The following is a 19,891-nucleotide window of genomic DNA, read 5'->3' as shown; positions in this document are numbered from 1 at the left end:
GAATTTCTATGCTAAAAACTACAGAATACTTCTAAAATAAATAATATGTAAATAAGTGGAAAGATATCTAATATTCATGAATGGGAAGACAATATTGTTAAGATGTCAATACTACCCAAAATAACCTACAGATTCAATGCAATCCCTATCAAAATTCCAATGGCATTTTTTTTGCAGATATGGAAAAGCTGATTCTCAAATACAAATGGAATTACAAAGGACCTTGAATAACCAAAACATTATTGAAAAAGAACAATGTTAGAAGACATATACTGGATTTCAAACTTTGTAGTAGCAAAGCTACTGTAATCAAGAGTATGGATAGACATATAATCCAATTGATAAAATTGAGTCAGAAATAAACCCATACAGCTATGGACAATTCATTCTCAACAAGGGTACTAGGACCATTCGATGGGGGAAAGAATAGCCTCTTCAACATATGGTATTGGGATAACCTGATATCCACATGTAGAAGAATGTAGTCAGACTATTACCTCACACCGTATACAAAAACTGACTTGAGGTGGATTAACTACCTAAATATAGGAACCCAAACTACAAAGCTCTTAAGAGAAAACATGCAGGTAAATCTTGATCTTAAATTTAGCAATGGATTCTTAGATATGACACCAAAAGCCCAAGCAAAGAAAATTAGATAAATTGGGCTTCATCAGAATTAAAGATTTTTGTGCATAAAAGCACACTATCAAGAAAGTGAAAATACAAAGTACAGAATGGTAAAAATGTTTGCAAATCAAGTATCTGATAAGGGCCTAGTATCCAGAATACATAAAGAACTCTCACAACTCAACAACAAAATGACAAAAAAAAAAAGTTAAAAAATGGGCAAATGATACCCCAAAGGTATACAATGGCCAACAAGGATATGAAAAGATGTTCAGCATCATTAGTCATTAAAAAAATGAAAATTGAAACCACAGTGAGATATCACTTCATACCCCATAGAATAGTTATAAACAAAAAGAGAAAATAACAAGTATTGGCAAGAATATGGAAAAATTGGAAATCTCACCCTGTGCTCATGGTGATAGAAAATGATACAGCCACTGTGGAAAATGGTTTTTGTGGTTCCTCAGAAAGTTAAACATAGATTTACTATATGACCCACAATTCTGCTCCTAGGTATATAGCGGAAAGAACTGAAAACAGATATTCAAACAATAGCCTGAACACGAATGTTCCTAGTAGTAATATTCACAGTAGTCAAAGGTAAAAATGACCAGACTGTCAATCAAGGGATGAATGGGTAAATAAGTTGTGGTATGTAGATGCAATGGAATTCAGACATAAAAAAAAAAAAAAACAGGAAGTACTGACCTATTATAGAACATGAATGAGCCTGGAAAATATCACTCTAAATGAAAGAAGTCAGACACTAAACATCACATACTGATGATTCCATTTATGCAACATATCCAGAATAGGTACATCCACAGAGGCAGAAACCAAATTTGTGGTTTCTACAGGGTGGGGAGAGGGAATAATGAGGAGTGATTGCTTAGTGGGCATAGGGTTTCTTTTTGAGGTGCTGAAAATGTTTCGGAACCAGATAGAAGGGATGGTTACACAACATTGTGAATGTACTAAATGTCATGGAATGCATGCTTAAAATAGTTAATTTTCTATTTACGTGAATTTTACTTCAATTAAAAAACTAACCCCCCCCCGCAAAATACCTCTCCTGAGAATTCACAATCACAAGGCTGACCCAATGTGGGCTGATGTTCTAAATTTACATCACCCCTTTATTGGTAGCACCAGCTGAAGAATGGCATAAGGAAATGCAAATATTTTCTGGAGGAAATACACTCTGTAGGATTCAGAATAGTCTCATAGAAAAATATCATCAAGCCTGAACTCACAACAAGAGTAGCAAAATGCCGCAGGAAATAAAGCACCAAGGCCAAGAAGTAGCATAGACAACAGAGAGCAGAATCAGGTTCATAAGGCTTCAGATGTTGGAATAATGGAATTGAGAGTATAAAAACATGTCCAATATGTTTAAATTTTCCAAAGGCAGGCATCAAGCATATGAATAAAAAATTTAAAAAAATTACGAAATTGATCAGGAAGATCTAATTTAAAAAAGAACTTCTAGCAACGAAAAAAATATAATTGCTGAATTTAAAAACTCAAAGGAACGTTTACATAGCATATCAGACTGAGCTGAAGGAGAAATTTACAATTGGAAAATAGAGCAGAAGAAATGGCTTCAGAATACAACATGTGTAAATATTAAGAAAACATAAAATGGAGGTCAAGGAGCATTAAAGTTAGAAGGTCTAGATCGTGCCTGGTCAGAATTCTACAAAAGAATATAGAAAATAGAGAAGTCAGTATAGAAAGAAATAATGGCTGCTACTAGTAATTTAGTAGCACTTTCCAATACTGACAACAGACTGGAACACAGATTCAGGAAAGCTCCTTGCAACCTTGTAGAGCAACAGCTCCCACCACACACCCGGAGATACGCCTAGTGACATTGCAGCTTGCCAAAGATAAAGGAGCACAGACAAAACACCTACCAAGGAATGACAGAAGCTAGAATGGAAGCCAGAAGATGATGAAAACTATCTTCAAAAAGTAAAGAAAATAACTATCAAAGAACTATACATGTTGTGAAGCCAGTTGAAATAAAGTTTTTATCAGACATACAAACACTGAATTTTTAGCAATAATCTCTTACTAAAGGATCTTCTAAAGGATGCATCTCAGGGAAAAGGAATATATACTAGAGGGAAAATGTACAAGAAGAAATGGCATTTTTTTTTTTAAAAGCCCAGTGATGGAGAAATTAGTGTCCTTACTGTTCAAAGCAGAAAAAAGGCTCAGAGATTTCCTGTGATCTACAACTAGTAAGTGAGAGAATCACCCTTAATATCTTGGTCTGTGTGTCTCAAAGCCTGTATTCTCTCTATATCTAACACGTGGCCCAGCTGTATTAGTCTACTAAGGTTGCCATAACAAAATACCATAGACGGGGTGTCATAAACAATAAAAATTTATTTTCTCACTGCTCTGGAGTCTGAGAAGTCCAAGATCAAGGTGCTGGTTGATTTATTTTCTGGCAAGAACTCTTTTCCTGGCTTGGAGACAGCTGCCTTCTCTCTGTGTCCACACATGGAGAAGAGAAAGAGAAATCTCTCTCTCTCTCTCTCTCTCTCTCTCTCTCTCTCTCTCTCTCTGCCTCTTCTTATAAGGCCACAATCTGGTCAGATTGGGACCCCATCCTTGTGACCTCATTTAAATTATCTTAATTATCTCTTAAAGTCCTTATCTTCAGATCCAGTCACATTGGGGCTTAGGACTTCGACATAGGAATTTGGGGAGAAAGGGGTTCAATTCAGTCTATACCACCTGCCTTCCATAGAGTTTTCTCTAAATTCCTGCAAGTTAGTTATAGACCCTATAATGAATTCATTCTAGTCCCTAAATGCTGAAAGGGGAAGTTTGGTGCTCCTCACTGCAAACTCATTCCCCACCCATCTCTTCTCTGCTTTGTGCCTCAGGAGGTTAACCCTTGCAGAAGCTCTGTTTGTTGTCAGATGACTGATTGTATCTGGCTCATAGAATGCACTGGAGATGGATAGGTTGGAAGAGAGAAAAACCAGGGTATTTCTTCCCTACTCCTCCCTTGCTTTAGTACCACATATTGGGCAGCTGCTGTGTTCTTCCAAAACTACGGTTCTAACTGAACAGTCCTTTTCCCATGGTCCTAGTTCTTACTGGGTTCTAGTAACATTATTTCTTCTCTTTGTCCCTTCAGCCCAAGAGATGGTAATGTTACTAGTCCCTGGATGGCCCACTAGCCTTTAATTTGTTCCTGAAACCCTGTCTACATTAGGGTTAGGACTGTAAGGAATTCTGTCATTAACATCTCTTCATTTAAACCCTGTGAAAGGTGAATCCCCTATCTTACTAGGACCCAGGACCAGACCAGCCTTGCTTAAATATTGTTTTCAATTTAAAGCTCAGGTAATATGGGACTTCCATGCCATTCCACATTTGTATTTGGAAAAAAAACCCTCATATGTACATAGACGTCCATCTCATTTAGAAGGGAAAGATGAAAAACAGATGGGGGGAAATGCTAGAAGGAGCGAAAGGGATCTTGCAGACTTGCATAAAGAAATTGTCCCTTATATTGTTAGAAAATCCTAACTTGCCAATGGGCCTCTCACAAGGGAGCCATATAGAAAAAAATGCCCTTTCGTCTTCTTATGAATAAATTGAACATCATTACCCAAGTATTGTTCGTTCCTCTAATGGAAGGGTTACAAGAGGAGATCATTCATTTTCTTTATGACTCATTTTTTTTTCACTTTTTCACCTTTGAAATGAGAATAAGTAGAAATTTTCAGTACTTTAGTTTAAAATAGGTCATTTCCCTCTCTCTGTCAAAGAAGTCTTACTTCCCTAAATTGTGTGATTGGGTGTATTCAGGGAGTTTCTCTAGGCTGTGTAGCTGCATATCAAAATCAGTGTCATTCTCAGTGTTGGAAATGTGTGGTGGAAACCTGCTGGGATTGCTTTGTAAATGCATAGGTAGGTCACAAAAGTCAAGTCAGTAGATTGAAAAGAGGACTAGGGAAAGTCTCCAGCCAAAGCCATATAAGTGGACAGTGGGCAGGGGCAGGGAGGTTCAGATGCTGTGATACAAAGTCAAGAAAGGAGCCAAAGAATAGGGCAGGAAGCTCTCCTTGGTGCCAAGCCTTGTTGCTAAGACTGAGAACAGTCTGAGAGAATGTCCTTTTCCACATACCAGAATTCCATGAGATCAAGGAAATGTACCTAAGGGAGAATAGCTCAGAAACTTATGTTAAGTTCATTAAGAATCAGAAAAAAAAACTTGTGCTATTCATATATTATATAGAGATTATAGCCTTAAAATCCCCAATTCTACCTTAGATGTGTCCCAAACCATCAGTGTTGACACTGTGTGAGGTCAAGGCAAGACAGAGCAATGAGTCAGGGAGGGAGGAAATTGCTTTTCACTGAGATAAATGCTTGTCCCCTTGGTGCCCAGGGTCATGGTGACCCAAGAGGGAAGCCAAGGCTAATAGTAGGCAGCATCTCTAGGATCTTCAGGGCAGAGGGTTCCAGCCTTAGTTTATTCTGTTAAACACCTTGAACATTGGAAACATGACTTCATGACTTCGTATTCCCAACGCCAAGAACTGGTTTTGCCCTCTACTAGGGAAATAGTAAAGGTTGACTGAGTGCAAAAACGTTCCCACTTCTGGTCTCTCATTCCCTACCCTTACCTTAGGAATGATGGCTGCAAGGAGACTGCGCCTTGGTTGGACCTCCCACCTTGCCTGTCACAGCAGCCACTCTGCTACAGTGCATGGTCGCTAAAGTTCAGCTAAAAGTCTAGGTAAGAGTTGTTCCAGGAGGAGGATGGGGTGAACTTTTCAGCCAGAGGCTGGCCCGGGGAAAGACTTCAGAACTTGCCCCTGCAATGCTTTAACAGCAATAAAGTCAAATGGTACTTTTCATAAAGTGAAATTCACAGCAGCTCTCTGTGGTACGTAGGGCTACCGGCCAGATACACCCGACAGAAAGCGCCTGCCTTGCTCTCTCTGCACAGAATGATGACACAGGGGTAACAAAGGGAAATACCTGGGAATGTCAAGTCAAACAAATTGTAGCTCTCTCTGCTATGTTGTTCTGTGACCTTGTTCTGAGGCAAGTCACACCCGCAGGAGGGACATTCAGAATAAGCATGTTTGTCATTTGAGGCTTCTATCTGCTCTAAAAAGAACTCTAAATCTTCCTTATGGAGGCACTGACATTTAGTTTGGCACATTTTCAGATACTAGAAAAAGAACCATGACTTGACAAAAAAAATATGTCAAGTTAATATAAAGCAGAAGAGGCAATTATTTCAAGGCATTTAGAGAATAAATTGCACATAAGTGTGCAAATACAAGTTTCTAAGTACTAGGATTTCTATTTTCTTTTTTCTTTTCTTTTCTTTTCTTTTTTCTTGTCAATAGGTACCACGTACCTTAAGTAAGATAACTGTGGCATTTGCAAATCTTCTAAACTCAAGTGAGATTTTTTTTTTCTTTGCAGTATTCAGGGTTATGTTTGTTTTCTGCAAAGTGTGGTTTCTGTTTCAAAGTCCAAGAGCGTCAAATAAGCTACACTTTATCGCATCTAAAGATGAAGGAGGTAGTTTTTCAGAAAAGCTATAGCATCCGTTTTAGAGTAAATATTAATCTTAAATTTGGCACGTGTTTATCTGATGAACCTCACTGAGTGTGTTCCAAGTTTCAATTAAATCCTGTACGAGGCAGCAAACCCATTTGTTGATTTGATGGGGATGCTACACTTTTTTTTTTTTTATGTGACAAAATGACCCAGAGATGCTCACAACTTAAAATGTAAGGGATCCAGAAGGACTCCTGGGGATACAAAGGCACTTTGGAAACTAGCTGTGCTCTTTGGTATTTGTTGCTATACTTGCTGATTATTTTGCTTTCTTGTGTGTGTTCCAAAAGGGCACCTGATGCTAAATTCCCACCTTTTTCATTGTTCTTCACCAGTTTCTACATCCTGCAGCTTGTTATGGGCCTGACAATTGGAAGTAATATTTGATCCCCCTAAACGAGCCCTTCCATCATTCTACCTTTAAAGACAAAAGACTGGCCCATGGATGGAATTAGAAAGAGGAAGTTCAGGGCCGCCAGGGTGGCTCAGTCGGTTAAGCGTCTGACTTCGGCTCAGGTCATGATCTCCCAGTTCTGGAGCCCCACGTCAGGCTCTGTGCTGACAGCCCAAACCTGGAGCCTGCTTCAGATTCTGTGTCTCCCTCTCTCTGCCCCTCCCCTGCTCGCACTTTGTCTCTTTCTCTCTCTCAAAAATAAATAAACATTAAAAAACTAAAGAGAAAGTTCTTTTTCGTAATTCCAACAACAGAAAACCTTCTGCCATTTATTACTGCCCAAGTATCAGTTATTTGAAAGCAGATTAAAAAAAAAAAAAGCTTTGTGTCAGAAACACTAATATGTCATGCCCAAATCATGTGGAGCCTCTTGAACTCTAAGGGGAAAAGAAGACAGCCAGCTTTTAGACCTTCTGCTTTCCTTATTAACTTTGACCTTAGCCATTTCTCAATCAGCTGCTTACACATCCATTTCATACACTAGAGGTGTAGAAAATTTCATAAGAAAAGCAACCAGCATAAAAATGACTTTTTAAGGAAAGTTCAGCAACCTCTGTATAGATCGAATATGACATGTTCAAGTCACTGACTTCATTTATTAAATGCACTTCCCTGATGTGTTAAATAACTCTTTCTCCTAAGTGCAAAAGGTTTGTGTAGCTCTCCCTGCCCCCTCCCTTCCCATCTCCACGATTTATGATGTTCTCCTGACAGGCTTCATATGTCTAGGGTCCATTAGGTAGGAAGGTAGTTTTACCTCTGGGTGAGTCCTGAAATAATCCGGGGGTGAACATTATTGTTTGGCAGTCTCCCTGGATCTTTATGAAGGAACAAACAAGAAAAAGAATCCGGAACAGAGATATTTATGGAGAGTTTTCTCTTGCATTTAAAACAGGCTCTACAGTTTTCTTTCTATGCGAACTTGTATTATTATTAATTTGTATATAAATGCACAATGCTCTCCCCTTAAAGAACATGTAGAATTGAAAAAAAGGTGGCATTAAGAAGGTGGTTGGTACAACTGTTTCAAAATAATTTGGGGCCAGACGTGGAGCTGCCCAAGTCATAAACTGGGACCACTTGTCGGTACCCTGAGGATGGAAAAGTAAATGCATCATGTATTTAAAACATGGTCTTGTGCCCGTGAATTAGTAAAGGATGTTTATAGATGTGGAATGTTCTAACATTGTCTGGAAACAGCTGCTAATGCTGGATCAGTATCAGGTGTGTGTGTGTGTGTGTGTGTGTGTGTGTGTGTGTGTGTCTCAACCAGACCCACAGGCCCGCAGAAAACTGAAACTTAGTAGGGGATCAAGTGAAAGTTAAGTAGCTGAATAAATTGAGTGCCTGTTTTTCCTGAACTTTTCTCCAGCAGAGTTTGGTGTCCGAGAGTACTTGGAAGAACTACCCCGCTTCTGAACATTGTTACTCTGAGAGCCGGCATTTCAGGTGGGAATTATCAGTTTAAAAAAGGGATTAATACTCAGATAAAGATTGAGCCTGCAAATGTTTTGCACAAATTCCTTTAAAATGGAGCTGCAAATGTGTCAGTCCTTTTTCTTTCCTTTGAATGGATTTTATTACTAGATTAAGAACTGCCAACTGCCAAGCTCAGTAAAATGTGAAATCATTCATATCTTCCTACCCTGTAACAGGCTGGCTTTTCCAAGCACCTTTCAGTTAAAAGAATAATAATAGTTCTTAAAAATATGAAAATACTGGTTACTGATTACTACCTGTCCTCAGGCCTGGTTCTAACACATTGTCACGATGAAAGAGCTCAGATGAAATCTAAATTTGGTGTTAGAAGTCCATTGCTGGATTAATCATTTGAAATAAAAATGTCATGATTCTGACTCTTTGGAAACTGCTGCACTTAACTTCCAAACTGTTGCTTTTAAAAAGGCTAATTCGGGGTTGGGTACATTAATGTCAATGTCCTATAAAACTGCCAGCTTAAAAAAAAATGTCAGCAGAGACATTTTTTCTAGCCGATGTCAGCACAAAAGGGCGCCTCACTTGTTTCATCTCCAAACAGCTGCATGCTTTCATTGACATTTGGTGACCTTTCTTTGTGCACCCGGCCTAACCTCTTAGGTTATTTCCTGGCCTCCCTTCTGTGACCTTTGACCGAGGCTGACCTTTAGCTGGAGAATGTGACATTTTGTTCTCCTCTAGCTGACATGTGATGCTCTCATTATTCAAAGGTATGTGAAAATAATGACCCCGAGTGACCTTTGAGTTTCCTTTCATTTATTGGTTGTTTTTGGTGGCTGTTTGGCATGTACTGGCCTAGGTGAAGGGGGGTGAGTAAGGATTGGGCCAGGATAAGATGGCCGCTGTCTCTTTTTATTCCGTTTCGATTCCCTTTCCTATTGAACAAGCCACTGTACTGTGGATGACTAAGCCTTGGTAACCTCTGTTTATTGATTTGGGGACAATTTTGGCCTTTGAACAATAGGTCTTTTTGAAATGTAAGAATTTTGGTAGTGAGGGAAGCCACTAGCTTGTTTCTATCTTCTTCCTACTGATGGTACTTGCATGTTTCTGAAGACCATTTTCCATTTAATAATGCTAACTCTTATATTTAGAAAATGAACCCATATAGAAAGGTAATCTATGACAAAGCGAATAACTGAAAAATTTGTCATTGATGTTTTGTATATAAATGGTCAGGTTGGATCTTTGAAGGATGCCCCATTCTCAAAATTTTTATATATTTTGTCATATATTTTTAATAAACCTTGATTATCCTTATAGATTTAATGTCATATTAATTTAAATGTATATATATATTTATATTTATATATATTTATATATAATATATAACTTATATATTTTTTTTTTTTTTTTTTTTTTTTTAAAATTTTTTTTTTCAACGTTTTTTATTTATTTTTGGGACAGAGAGAGACATAGCATGAACGGGGGAGGGGCAGAGAGAGAGGGAGACACAGAACCGGAAACAGGCTCCAGGCTCCGAGCCATCAGCCCAGAGCCGGACGCGGGGCTCGAACTCACGGACCGCGAGATCGTGACCTGGCTGAAGTCGGACGCTTAACCGACTGCGCCACCCAGGCGCCCCTATAACTTATATATTATATATAATTTATATATATTTATATACATTTATATTTATATATATTTATATTGTATTTATAATATATATATATTAATATCTGGCTGTGAACAATGGGTCCTGAGTATGAAAAGAGAAAATAAAATTTGAGCACTGACAAAATAATGTTAATAAATTGATTAAGTTATTTTTGGAATTTCAGATTAGAGGCCATTTGTCTGCAAGAATTTAGATGTACTGACGATACTTTTTTATCTCCAACATTCATTAAATAATTTATGACATCTGATATCCAGTTTTTCAACAAGACAAAATGTATTTCTACTGAGGAAAAACAAACAAAACAAATAAACAAACAAACAAAAAACAAGGTAAGGAATTGACATCCCTTTATATAACATGTATCTTATCTGCTGGTATTTTGCTCAGAGTCAAGTCTCACTTCATAAAATTAATTGCCTCTAGAATAGATCTAGCACGGCACAAAATTGGATTGCTTGGCCAAAATGTAGTATGGTCATTAGCTCTGAGTTTTCATAACTTTTGAGATGCTGATGATGAGTTTACAGGTTGTTATAAGTACAGCAACAACTACATAGTCTTCCACAAAACCATGGGACCCTCTGACTACGCACATTCAGGTAATTATAGAAGGGCCCATCATTCCTAAACTATCCTATTCTCCTAATTTCATGTCCAAACATTTGAAGAGAAAAAAAATTACACATTATGTATTTTCTTTTGGATATACTAAAAATGAGACTTGAATGCTATGGGACTTTTCCCACCAATGACTTAATCCATTGTTTGAACCTGAATTTAAGAAACACTGGCATAAGGAACTACTTTTGTTCAAATAACCTATGGTAAAACCATCCTTTCTCATTCCTGAATTGATGGGACTAATTTCAAAGTCTTCAAAAAGACTAATTAATGGGGACAAGAGAGGCAGGTGCCTCAAGGAACATGGGTGTTTTAAGACTAAACAGTACTTCACTTCAACCACACTAATGCAGTGTGGCATCTTCCTAGAGGAGGCGTGCTTTTATTCCCAATTTGCAAAAGGGTGCCCTATGGGCTGTGGACTCAACAAATGTTTGAATGGCTACCTTGAATACTTACAGAATTCCAGATGCATGGAGATGAAATATAGATCAGGCATGGGTCTGACCTTCAAGGAAGATGCTACCCGATAGAAGAGAAAAATTATTATAGCACACTGAAATTTCTAAGTGTTATAAGAAATAAAGTTTTGTAGGGGTTCCACGAAAACTAAAGGACTTCAACCTAAATCAATGCATTTTGCCAATTTTAATAGCACTATTCAAAGAATTCTAAAATTCTACTCACAAAATTTTGGCTTATCTATCAGATTCATTTCTCGTGCCACTGTCCTTATGACTAATGGTATATATTGCTTTATCATCCACCAATCATCTGAGCAAGCTTTACAAATAATTAGATTTAGGTCCATTACCTCCTCTGGGATGAAAGCCGGAGCTAATGGCAAAGCCAGAACTTCTACTTCTCAGCAGCAGCAACAACAACAACACATGTTTAAACTCCTAGGTCAGGGTTTTCTGGCTGCAAAACAAACTAGAGAGGTAGCAATTAAAGTGGAAGATTAAGCTCACTTAATTAATGTAGCCAAGAATTCCAAAGGGAAAGAAATGTAGGGTATGTCCTGAATGGCTACATATTTACTCATGAGTTTCAACCCTGTCCACATTCAACATGATTATTTGCTTCATGAATTTTTTTCTCACTTCCTCTTCCAAGTACTGACAACTTAGAAAATCTTTTATCTTCTTCTTTTTTTTTTTTCTTGTAACCAATGGTAAGTTCCACAGTCTTAGAAGATAACCTCAAAAGTTACTCTGAACAATGAATCTTATGATTTGTACAAAGGATCTCATAGGGGTTTAATTGCTATTTTGTTTCCATTCAAATGGATTTAATTCAATAAAAGACCAAGTTAAAAATACTTCATGGGCCCTTTACTGAATTGAAGAGAAAGGTTGCACTGATTAATAAAAAGAAGTATCTGTTGAAGTATAGGTAATATATATTTTTTTTACCAGGGGTAAAAATGTTTAATGAAAGCAAGCTACAATCAGAAAAAAAAACAAAAGCAAAGAAATGATCAATATGGTGGTAATTACATATATTGCATTGGAGGGATAGCTTTGTTCTGTTATTTTATAGATTTTTATGAAAAAATGATTAAACTTATTTTAAAGAAGTTTTGGGTTCCCTGATGGAGAAATACTTGGTGCCTTAATCTCCTTCATTCATTTGTTATTTCTTTATTTTGGGAAACAGCATTAGAAACCTGTTTTTGCACTTAGCTCATTTCATTCTCTGTTAAAGATTCTAACTTGTCAGGCATTTAATCACCATTAAAGACAAATGTTTTCACTCGTTCAAAAAAGTTTTCGCCTAGTAATAAAATATGACTTGCCACACAAGTGTCACCTTTCAGGGACAAAGTGGTTTAAAGTGATAACGGGTGACCAAGTTGTAAATGTTTAAAAATTGTGTCTGGCAGGAGGCATAAGTTTCCCTCTCCAAACCCCAATAACCCCGAATTGAAGAGAGCCAAGGTCTGTTTCCTGCTTTGTGATACTGGCTTATTGTTATATAGATGTCTTTAACCACAAAGACCCCATGCTCCCATGTGGTAGATTCCTAAGAAACCATAAATCTACCTCATTGGCCAAGTAATGGTTTTTCAGCATCTGTTTTGTTAAACAACAGAAATATGCACTCAGGTAGTAGAAGAATTACTTTTGCCTGGGTAACCCTAAACAAATTTCCACGTCTTTTGTTACCTAAACTCTCAAACTTGGCCATGATTTCCAGATTATTGGAATTAGTATAAATTCCAAAAGTAAAATGGGGAAATGGAGACTTAATAGCAAAAAGAAGTAGCAAATTTCTAGTTTTACACAGTTTAAGAAAAAAAAAAAAAAAACACTAATACCGTTTCACGGGATGTCTAATCAGATGAAACAATTTTCCCTGTGGTTCTTTGGGTACTTACAACTTTGTCTCTTTCTCACCTTGTACCCTGAGATATATTGTAATCCTTTCTAATGTCACTGAAATCCCCTGCTGCTTCTTGAAAAGGAGTCTAGGTATCATGGATATTTCTGCATCATTATTGATTTAAAGGTACATACTTCTTTCTTTCTTTGAGTAAGGATTTCTTTTAGCTTGTTAAGTATAAAACTACACAATAGTAATGATTCTTTAATTTTTAATCCATGAATTACAAGAGAGATGATTACTAGGATGGGAGAATTGATTTTGTGATGGAAGCCGGAAGGGGACCCATAGACTGAGCATCAAAACCATGTCCAGTCAAAACAACCGTCTCAAGAACTACCAACACTCACTGTTATTTTGCCAAAGGATTTCTTTACCTCTAGTTTTAAAACAACATATTTCAAATATCGAATTCTTGTTCTCTCAGATCCAAACGTGTTTTTTTTTATTTTACTGATATAATGACCATATATTTCCTTAAGTGAAAAAGGTGCTGATATATTATTTCTAAAATTAAGAATACAATCCTTTTGACACTGTACTGTCAGTTTTTATTCTCAAAGATTGATACATTACTCTATGGGACATAATAACTCAATATTTATTCTTGAATAAAATTGAAATACTCTCTATATACATAAAATCTGCAAAGGAATTTATTTAAGCAGGATAATGGTTAATTTATAGTGTTAAGCTCAAAAGAGCAGAAGAAGATAACAACCCAATTTAGGTAAGGATGCAGCACATATATGCTCGAGGAAAATAAATGTCAAATAGAAAACCATATCTGAAATTCAGATCACATTTAGATGCACAAAAAAATGTTAAAAGCAGTAGGGGGGCGATTGTATTCCAATTAGATTTCTTTTGCTCACATCAACCAGTCTTGGCTTGAAAGTTAATCATATGATTTACAGGGCTCTTGAAGGAATAAAAAGGGAGAAGTAAATGAAAGGGAGGAGGAACTGATAATATAACATTTCTAAGAAGGCCATCAATTACAAAGTTTGGTCTTGGGGTGAAGTTAGGGTAGGTTAAAAGAAAGTCATTAAAAACTCAAATATTTTTACAACTTTGTTCTTTTTGGTGTGTGATATCCCTCACAGGAGATTGTTTTTGAACAATAGGAAAAACCAGATAAAGAATTCCAAGTTTTATATAATCCTTAAAGACACCATAACCAGAAATCAGAGATTTCTTAAGGTTTAGAGTTGCTTGTTAGGGGTTCCCCACGGGTGGAGTGGGGCAGGCAGAGCAGGGCACAAGTTTATTACAGTCCGGGACAAATATCAATATACATGTTTTGGTTATGGGAAACTCAAAGGGTTAACTGTATCAAATTGCAGTTTGTTTGTTTTGGGGAAAAGAGTAATAATTAGGTGAAAAACTCAGAGAAGTCAAAATGCATCTCAAAGATAGATCCAGAAAAGAAGTAGGTTTTGATATTTGCTACTTTCAAAACCCAAAGAACAACACATAAGCTGAAGTGGAATATAAATTGGAGATTTGGGGACAGGTCTAATCAGTGTGTGTGTGTGTGTGTGTGTGTGTGTGTGTGGATGTGTGGATGTGTGTGTAGTCTTTTGTTTTTTATTCAAGTACACTTGACATACAGTGTTTTATTAGTTTCACGTGTACAACACAATACTACAATTCTATGCATTATGCTATGCTCACTACAGTAAGTGTAATTATTATCTGTCACCATACAATGTTATTATAATATTACTGACTCAATTTCCTATGCTCTACTTTTCATCTCTGTGACTTATCTATTTTAAAACTCCAAATCCCTTTGCCATCCCCCCACTTCCTCTCCCTTCTGGTGACTACCAGTTTATTCTCTGCACTTAGAGGTCTATTTCTGCTCTGCTTGTGTCTTTGTTTTGTATTTTACATTCCATATATAAGTGAATACATATTTTTCAAAGGCCCTTGATGCGTGTGCGGTGTTGAACGGGTACCAGTTGTATAAAACTGCGATAAGGTGACAGTTGACTCTGTAAATATTGAAAAGCTCACGGCAGACTCATCTCTACAGATTCTAAAATAATTTGGGGTTGCCGTGGTGGCTTTAATTTCCTTTTATTTGTATAAGGACTAACAAAGGCTGTATAAGCCATTTTCACAGACACCTAAGATACTACACGTATTTTCTTGTGAACTCTTTTACAATTTTTTTTTTGAATTTCCTTGTTCTCTTCACACAATGGTTGATCCGTTAGAGTTCATAATCAAGAAAATTACAAGAAAGAAGACTCAACTGAATGTTTTTATTTTAGTGGTATTGTCACAGCCTTAGTGACTTCCAATATATTTGTTTACGCAACAAAATCTTTTGATATCGTAGCAGTATTGGTCTTAAAAAATATTTTCATCGTAATGATGCACAGGATGATACCGGGGACACAAATAGTTATGAAGAAAGCACCAGGAGTTATGATGTAGATATGTATATAAGATCTTTCCATAATGCAAATTACATGAATTTGAATTAAGTGACTTTTAAGAACATCGATTATTGATCTGATAAGCTATTAAATCCATTAAGACCTTTTGGGTAAATAACAATGTTTAAAATGGATGCTGCTTTATTATAAAAATTCTTATGAAAAGTACTTAGGGTACTCTCTTACATGCTGAAGAGCCACTTTTTAACATTAAATGTCTTGGGGAAAAATATATTTTAAAATTAAGAACCATTTAAACTATGTAACTATCAAAAAAAAAAACCCGCAAAAAACGGACAAATAAAAAACCCAGTAATTACTCAGAAGGTAGTTTATCACTTATATTATTTAAAAGTGACCAAGACATTTTGTTTTAAATCCCTGTCAGCGTGACTTACATATTTTTTAAAATGACAAGCCATTCTATGCTCTACTGATTGTACTATATACTCTGCCCAAAAAAATATACTTTTTATTGTGGTGCTGATCCCCATTTTTGAACATTTATAGGTGTCAAGGAATCTATGTACTGATAAGCTACCTTCATAAAAACATAAGCATCATGGAAATATGTCACCACTCTGAAAAGAAATGTCTTTAGTCTCCACTGGAGATGAGGATTGGGCTAGAATCTTCCTAGCTCTCTGTGACATCTTATCTTGGTGTAACAATAAAAGTAGAGAATGTTCTTCCATTTGTGAAACTTTTGGTAAGTAATATTGATGAATTAATTAATGACCCATTTTTGCCTACGTGGCAAGTTCCTTGAGGACGAGAAACAGTTACAACTGATCTTCGCATACCGGAATGTCCGCTTGATAATGCCTGATGAGTGCATGCATGATAGATGAAAGAATGTATCTAAGAGGAAGAGAACTTCTTTTCTACCTAAAGGAAAGTTCTACAGAAACCAGAGAGAAAACATCTTTCTAAGGAAAGGTAATACATAGAATGCGTTTTAGAATCATAAAATTTTTAAATTGGAAGATTTTGTTGATTGTTAAAGCAATTACACCTACACATTCAATACACGTTCACTCACTTTTTATAAATTTCAGAAGTTTGGAAATTACTTTTTTAAACTTGATTCTTTCCGTCTCCCCCAATTTGAGACTTTTTTTTAAATATTTTTTTAAAGTTTTTATTTATTTTTGAGACAGAGGGAGACAGAGCATGAGCAGGGGAGGGGCAGAGAGAGAGGGAGACACAGAATCTGAAGCAAGCTCCAGGCTCTGAGCTGTCAACACAGAGCCCGATGCGGGGCTTGAACTCACAGACTGTGAGATCATGACCTGAGCTGAAGTCGGATGCTTAACCGACTGAGCCACCCAGGCGCCCCGAGACTTTTTATCTTTCAGCGGTGAGGAACTAGGTCTCTATTTTTTTATTGTTTACCTAATTTGGCACAAAGATGGTGGGTAATTTTTACAAATCTATCTAACTTGGGACTTGAAAAGGGAATTATTTCTCTAAACTGTTCGACTCACTTGGTTTGAACACTGTGTTAACGAGGCCAGAGCAATATACTTTCTCTCTGTGGCCACACTCTGGCTCCTAACTTCTTTCACGGCTCTCATTGAGAAGTCAGGAGAGAATAGAAGAATCCAGAACAATCACAGCTCAGTCCTTACTCTCAACAGGTCATTTGCATTAAATTTTTTTTTACAAGAAGGATAGCAGGATAATTATTCCTTGCAGGTCGCCCATTGGCATTACAGTGCTGTGATTAACAAATGCATAAAACTAGACAAAGACCTTAAGTTGTGCCTCTTCCCTACTCCTTCCTAGTTCATAAATGTACAAGAATGTATGAGATGTTAAGGGTAGTGAATCACTATTACCAAAAACAAAAACAAATCCTGAATCTCCACAAATACATCAATGTGGGGTCATTCCATCAGACCAATACCTCAAGTTTAAGCATGCCTTTAAAGCCATGTGAACTTTGAAAGATGCTTAGCTTTCTTTGGAGCCAAGATAAATACCCTGTATTATGTAAATATTTGCATTGGTATGAGATTTTTGCTAGGACTTAAACCAGCTCAGGGCCCCCAGCTAGCATGAGCACAAGTTGCGGGGGGGGGGGTTAGGAAGTATGACTGAGGTAAGCTTGCTCACTGCCGATTATTTCCCAGGTCACTGAGCTCTGTAATTACTGAAGGATCAACATCTAGGGCCAATAGTCAGGGCCTCTCTTGAGATGCCTGGGCCATGAGCTATTTTAGTGTCACCTGCTTTCCATATAACCTGCTGTTTTGTTACCATTGTTGTTGTTACTTTTGCTTTCATAGTTGCCTTTATTAGAGCATCTTTTTCTGTTCTACATTTTTTATTTATTTTTGGGACAGAGAGAGACAGAGCATGAACGGGGGAGGGGCAGAGAGAGAGGGAGACACAGAATCGGAAACAGGCTCCAGGCTCCGAGCCATCAGCCCAGAGCCTGACGCGGGGCTCGAACTCACGGACCGCGAGATCGTGACCTGGCTGAAGTCGGACGCTTAACCGACTGCGCCACCCAGGCGCCCCTCTTTTTCCGTTCTAAATATTTACGTGCTAAAAATAATTTTAAACCTGTAAGTATCTGAAGCATATCAAATGCTCAATAGAAAATGGGGTTGACAAGCCTGGAAGGAACATCATTTATGAGGAGTCCAATAGATAGAAATTGCCCTTAATAAAATAAATCCAATAGACAAACACAAAGCATAGCTGCACAATAGTCCAAAGTAATTTCTAAGCCCAGCAGACTTCAATAAGACAAACATATTCCAGCAATGTCATAACAATAAGATTATATATGTGTGTGGTGGGCGAAGGGGGTTGGGAAGTAATCTTAACCCTGAAAGAAAGCCTGCTTTTCACCCAGTAGACACTGACGGTGTAGCTAGATCAGAATTTATAGTTGGATTTCATTCAGATTGGTGAGAACACAGGCTGTCCTGATTCTTTAATACATTAATTATTACCAGGTTTAAAAGAATTTCTAAAATAACGTGCCTGCCTGTTGTTAAATAAGAATATACTGTCTACTCACTAGCTCTTCTTAAAATTTCACAGCCATACTGGGAAATAAGCAAACGGGATTCATTATCCCCACCTGAGCAATGAAGAAGTAAGATTTAGGGAAGCTGGAGAGTGCTTGTTCTGGGTTTTTCCCACACTAGTAAACCATTATTCCTCACAGACTATGTACGCATAGCAATGAGCTCACTCCCCTGGCACCACAGCTCTATTCTGTTTACAAGCCAAGCCCCCCAAAATGATTCTTTCAGGGTGCAGGTACCATTTTGCACATGAAAGGGAAATACCACGTCTCTGCTGGTAGACTGCCTTACAAGCCTCAATGTGCTTGGGTGAGGGAGGTAAGGGAAAGAGCTTGGAGGGGCAGGCTCAGTTCTGGCCTCACCACTTGGAGGGCCCTGCCTCAGCCACCTCCCTTGTTGGGGCCTTGGTCTCCCCATCTGTAAACCAGGAACTGACCCAACCCGAAAACGCTGCACTATGCCCCTCACTGCCCCACACGGCACCACGTTCTCTGGCTCTGTGTCTGATGCATTCTTGGTTCCTTCTAAATCTTCTCTTGGGAAGGGAAGGAAGTTGGTTCACTGAGAAATCAATGCCGGGTACTAGTAAAAGGTTATGTCTCTGGAGCACTTGCATTAAAATTAATATCTGGAAGGTGAAATTTCAGTAGGTGTCAATTTGTGCCTGGTAGGGAAGAGTACATTTCTGAGGGTGTCATGGCAAGGATAGCTGTCCCCTGCATGTGCCATCATGATTCTCTTCCACAGAAGGACATGCTGCCCAGCTGTAAGACAGGTGGTCAGCATGGAGCTTCCAGCTGGCACCCCCTTGAAGGGCTGGCCTCAGCTACAGAGTGGGGCCCCTTCACCCAGAGTCCCACCCTCCACTGTTACCTGCATCTAGTAGTGAGCAAAGGTGTGGGGGGGGGGCGGGGGGAGAATGAAGGGTCAGCACATGAGCCACACAGGGGTAAAGGGGATGCAAACAGATCATCTTCGGAGATTTCAGGACTGCTGAGGTTTTGATTGGCCTTTGCCATCGCAGATTAATTTCTTTCCACCAATAGTGGGGTCTGGACTGTGCTGGGGAGGGTGGAACTGAGGAGAGGAGGTGCTACAGAGGGAGACAAGGTGCTGGATGATGCGTTTTCAAAGTCTCATGTGATGTCGAAGTATGTGGACACATACATTAAAAGGACCACAGCAAGAAGCAGATAATGGAGGAAAACAAAAGGTGTGTTGGTATTTCCTGAGGAACATACCTAACGTACCTAACGTACCTTGGATGTCCCAAGAGGTAATGATGTAGTAGCCAGGGTTCATCTGGGAGGGGTTTTAGGAAACATCAAGTTTAGAATAGTCTCTGGCTGGCCTCTGGTCGTCCCAAGCTTCTGTTAGGACTCTCCTGGGGAAGGTTCTCTGTTCCCACAAACTGGCCACAAACTTGACTTCTAAATTACTCCCAGGGTTCCGTTTTTCTACAGATTCTTACAGGAAGTTTTGTAAGCTCTGCTTGGCTTCTTGTCATCATGCACAAAACCATGTAAATTCGTTTAGGACAAAGTTAGTAATATGATAATTTGATTTTGTAGGCTTTTAC

The 19,891-nt window shown here is 38.0% G+C and overlaps 1 long non-coding RNA gene across 1 annotated transcript; it reads left to right on the top strand.

Moving 5' to 3' along the window:
- Positions 1 to 8,068: 8,068 nt before the first annotated feature.
- LOC131511449 (uncharacterized) lies at positions 8,069 to 10,135 on the top strand. Its single transcript, XR_009261532.1, has 3 exons — positions 8,069 to 8,143; positions 8,792 to 8,901; positions 9,973 to 10,135. It is a non-coding gene; the product is annotated as an uncharacterized LOC131511449 (long non-coding RNA).
- Positions 10,136 to 19,891: the final 9,756 nt, after the last annotated feature.

This window comes from Neofelis nebulosa, chromosome 5 (assembly GCF_028018385.1).
Source record: "Neofelis nebulosa isolate mNeoNeb1 chromosome 5, mNeoNeb1.pri, whole genome shotgun sequence".
Lineage (NCBI taxonomy): Eukaryota > Metazoa > Chordata > Mammalia > Carnivora > Felidae > Neofelis > Neofelis nebulosa.
The sequence above is the reverse complement of the archived record's forward strand: the minus strand, read 5'-3'. Positions and strand labels throughout refer to the sequence as shown.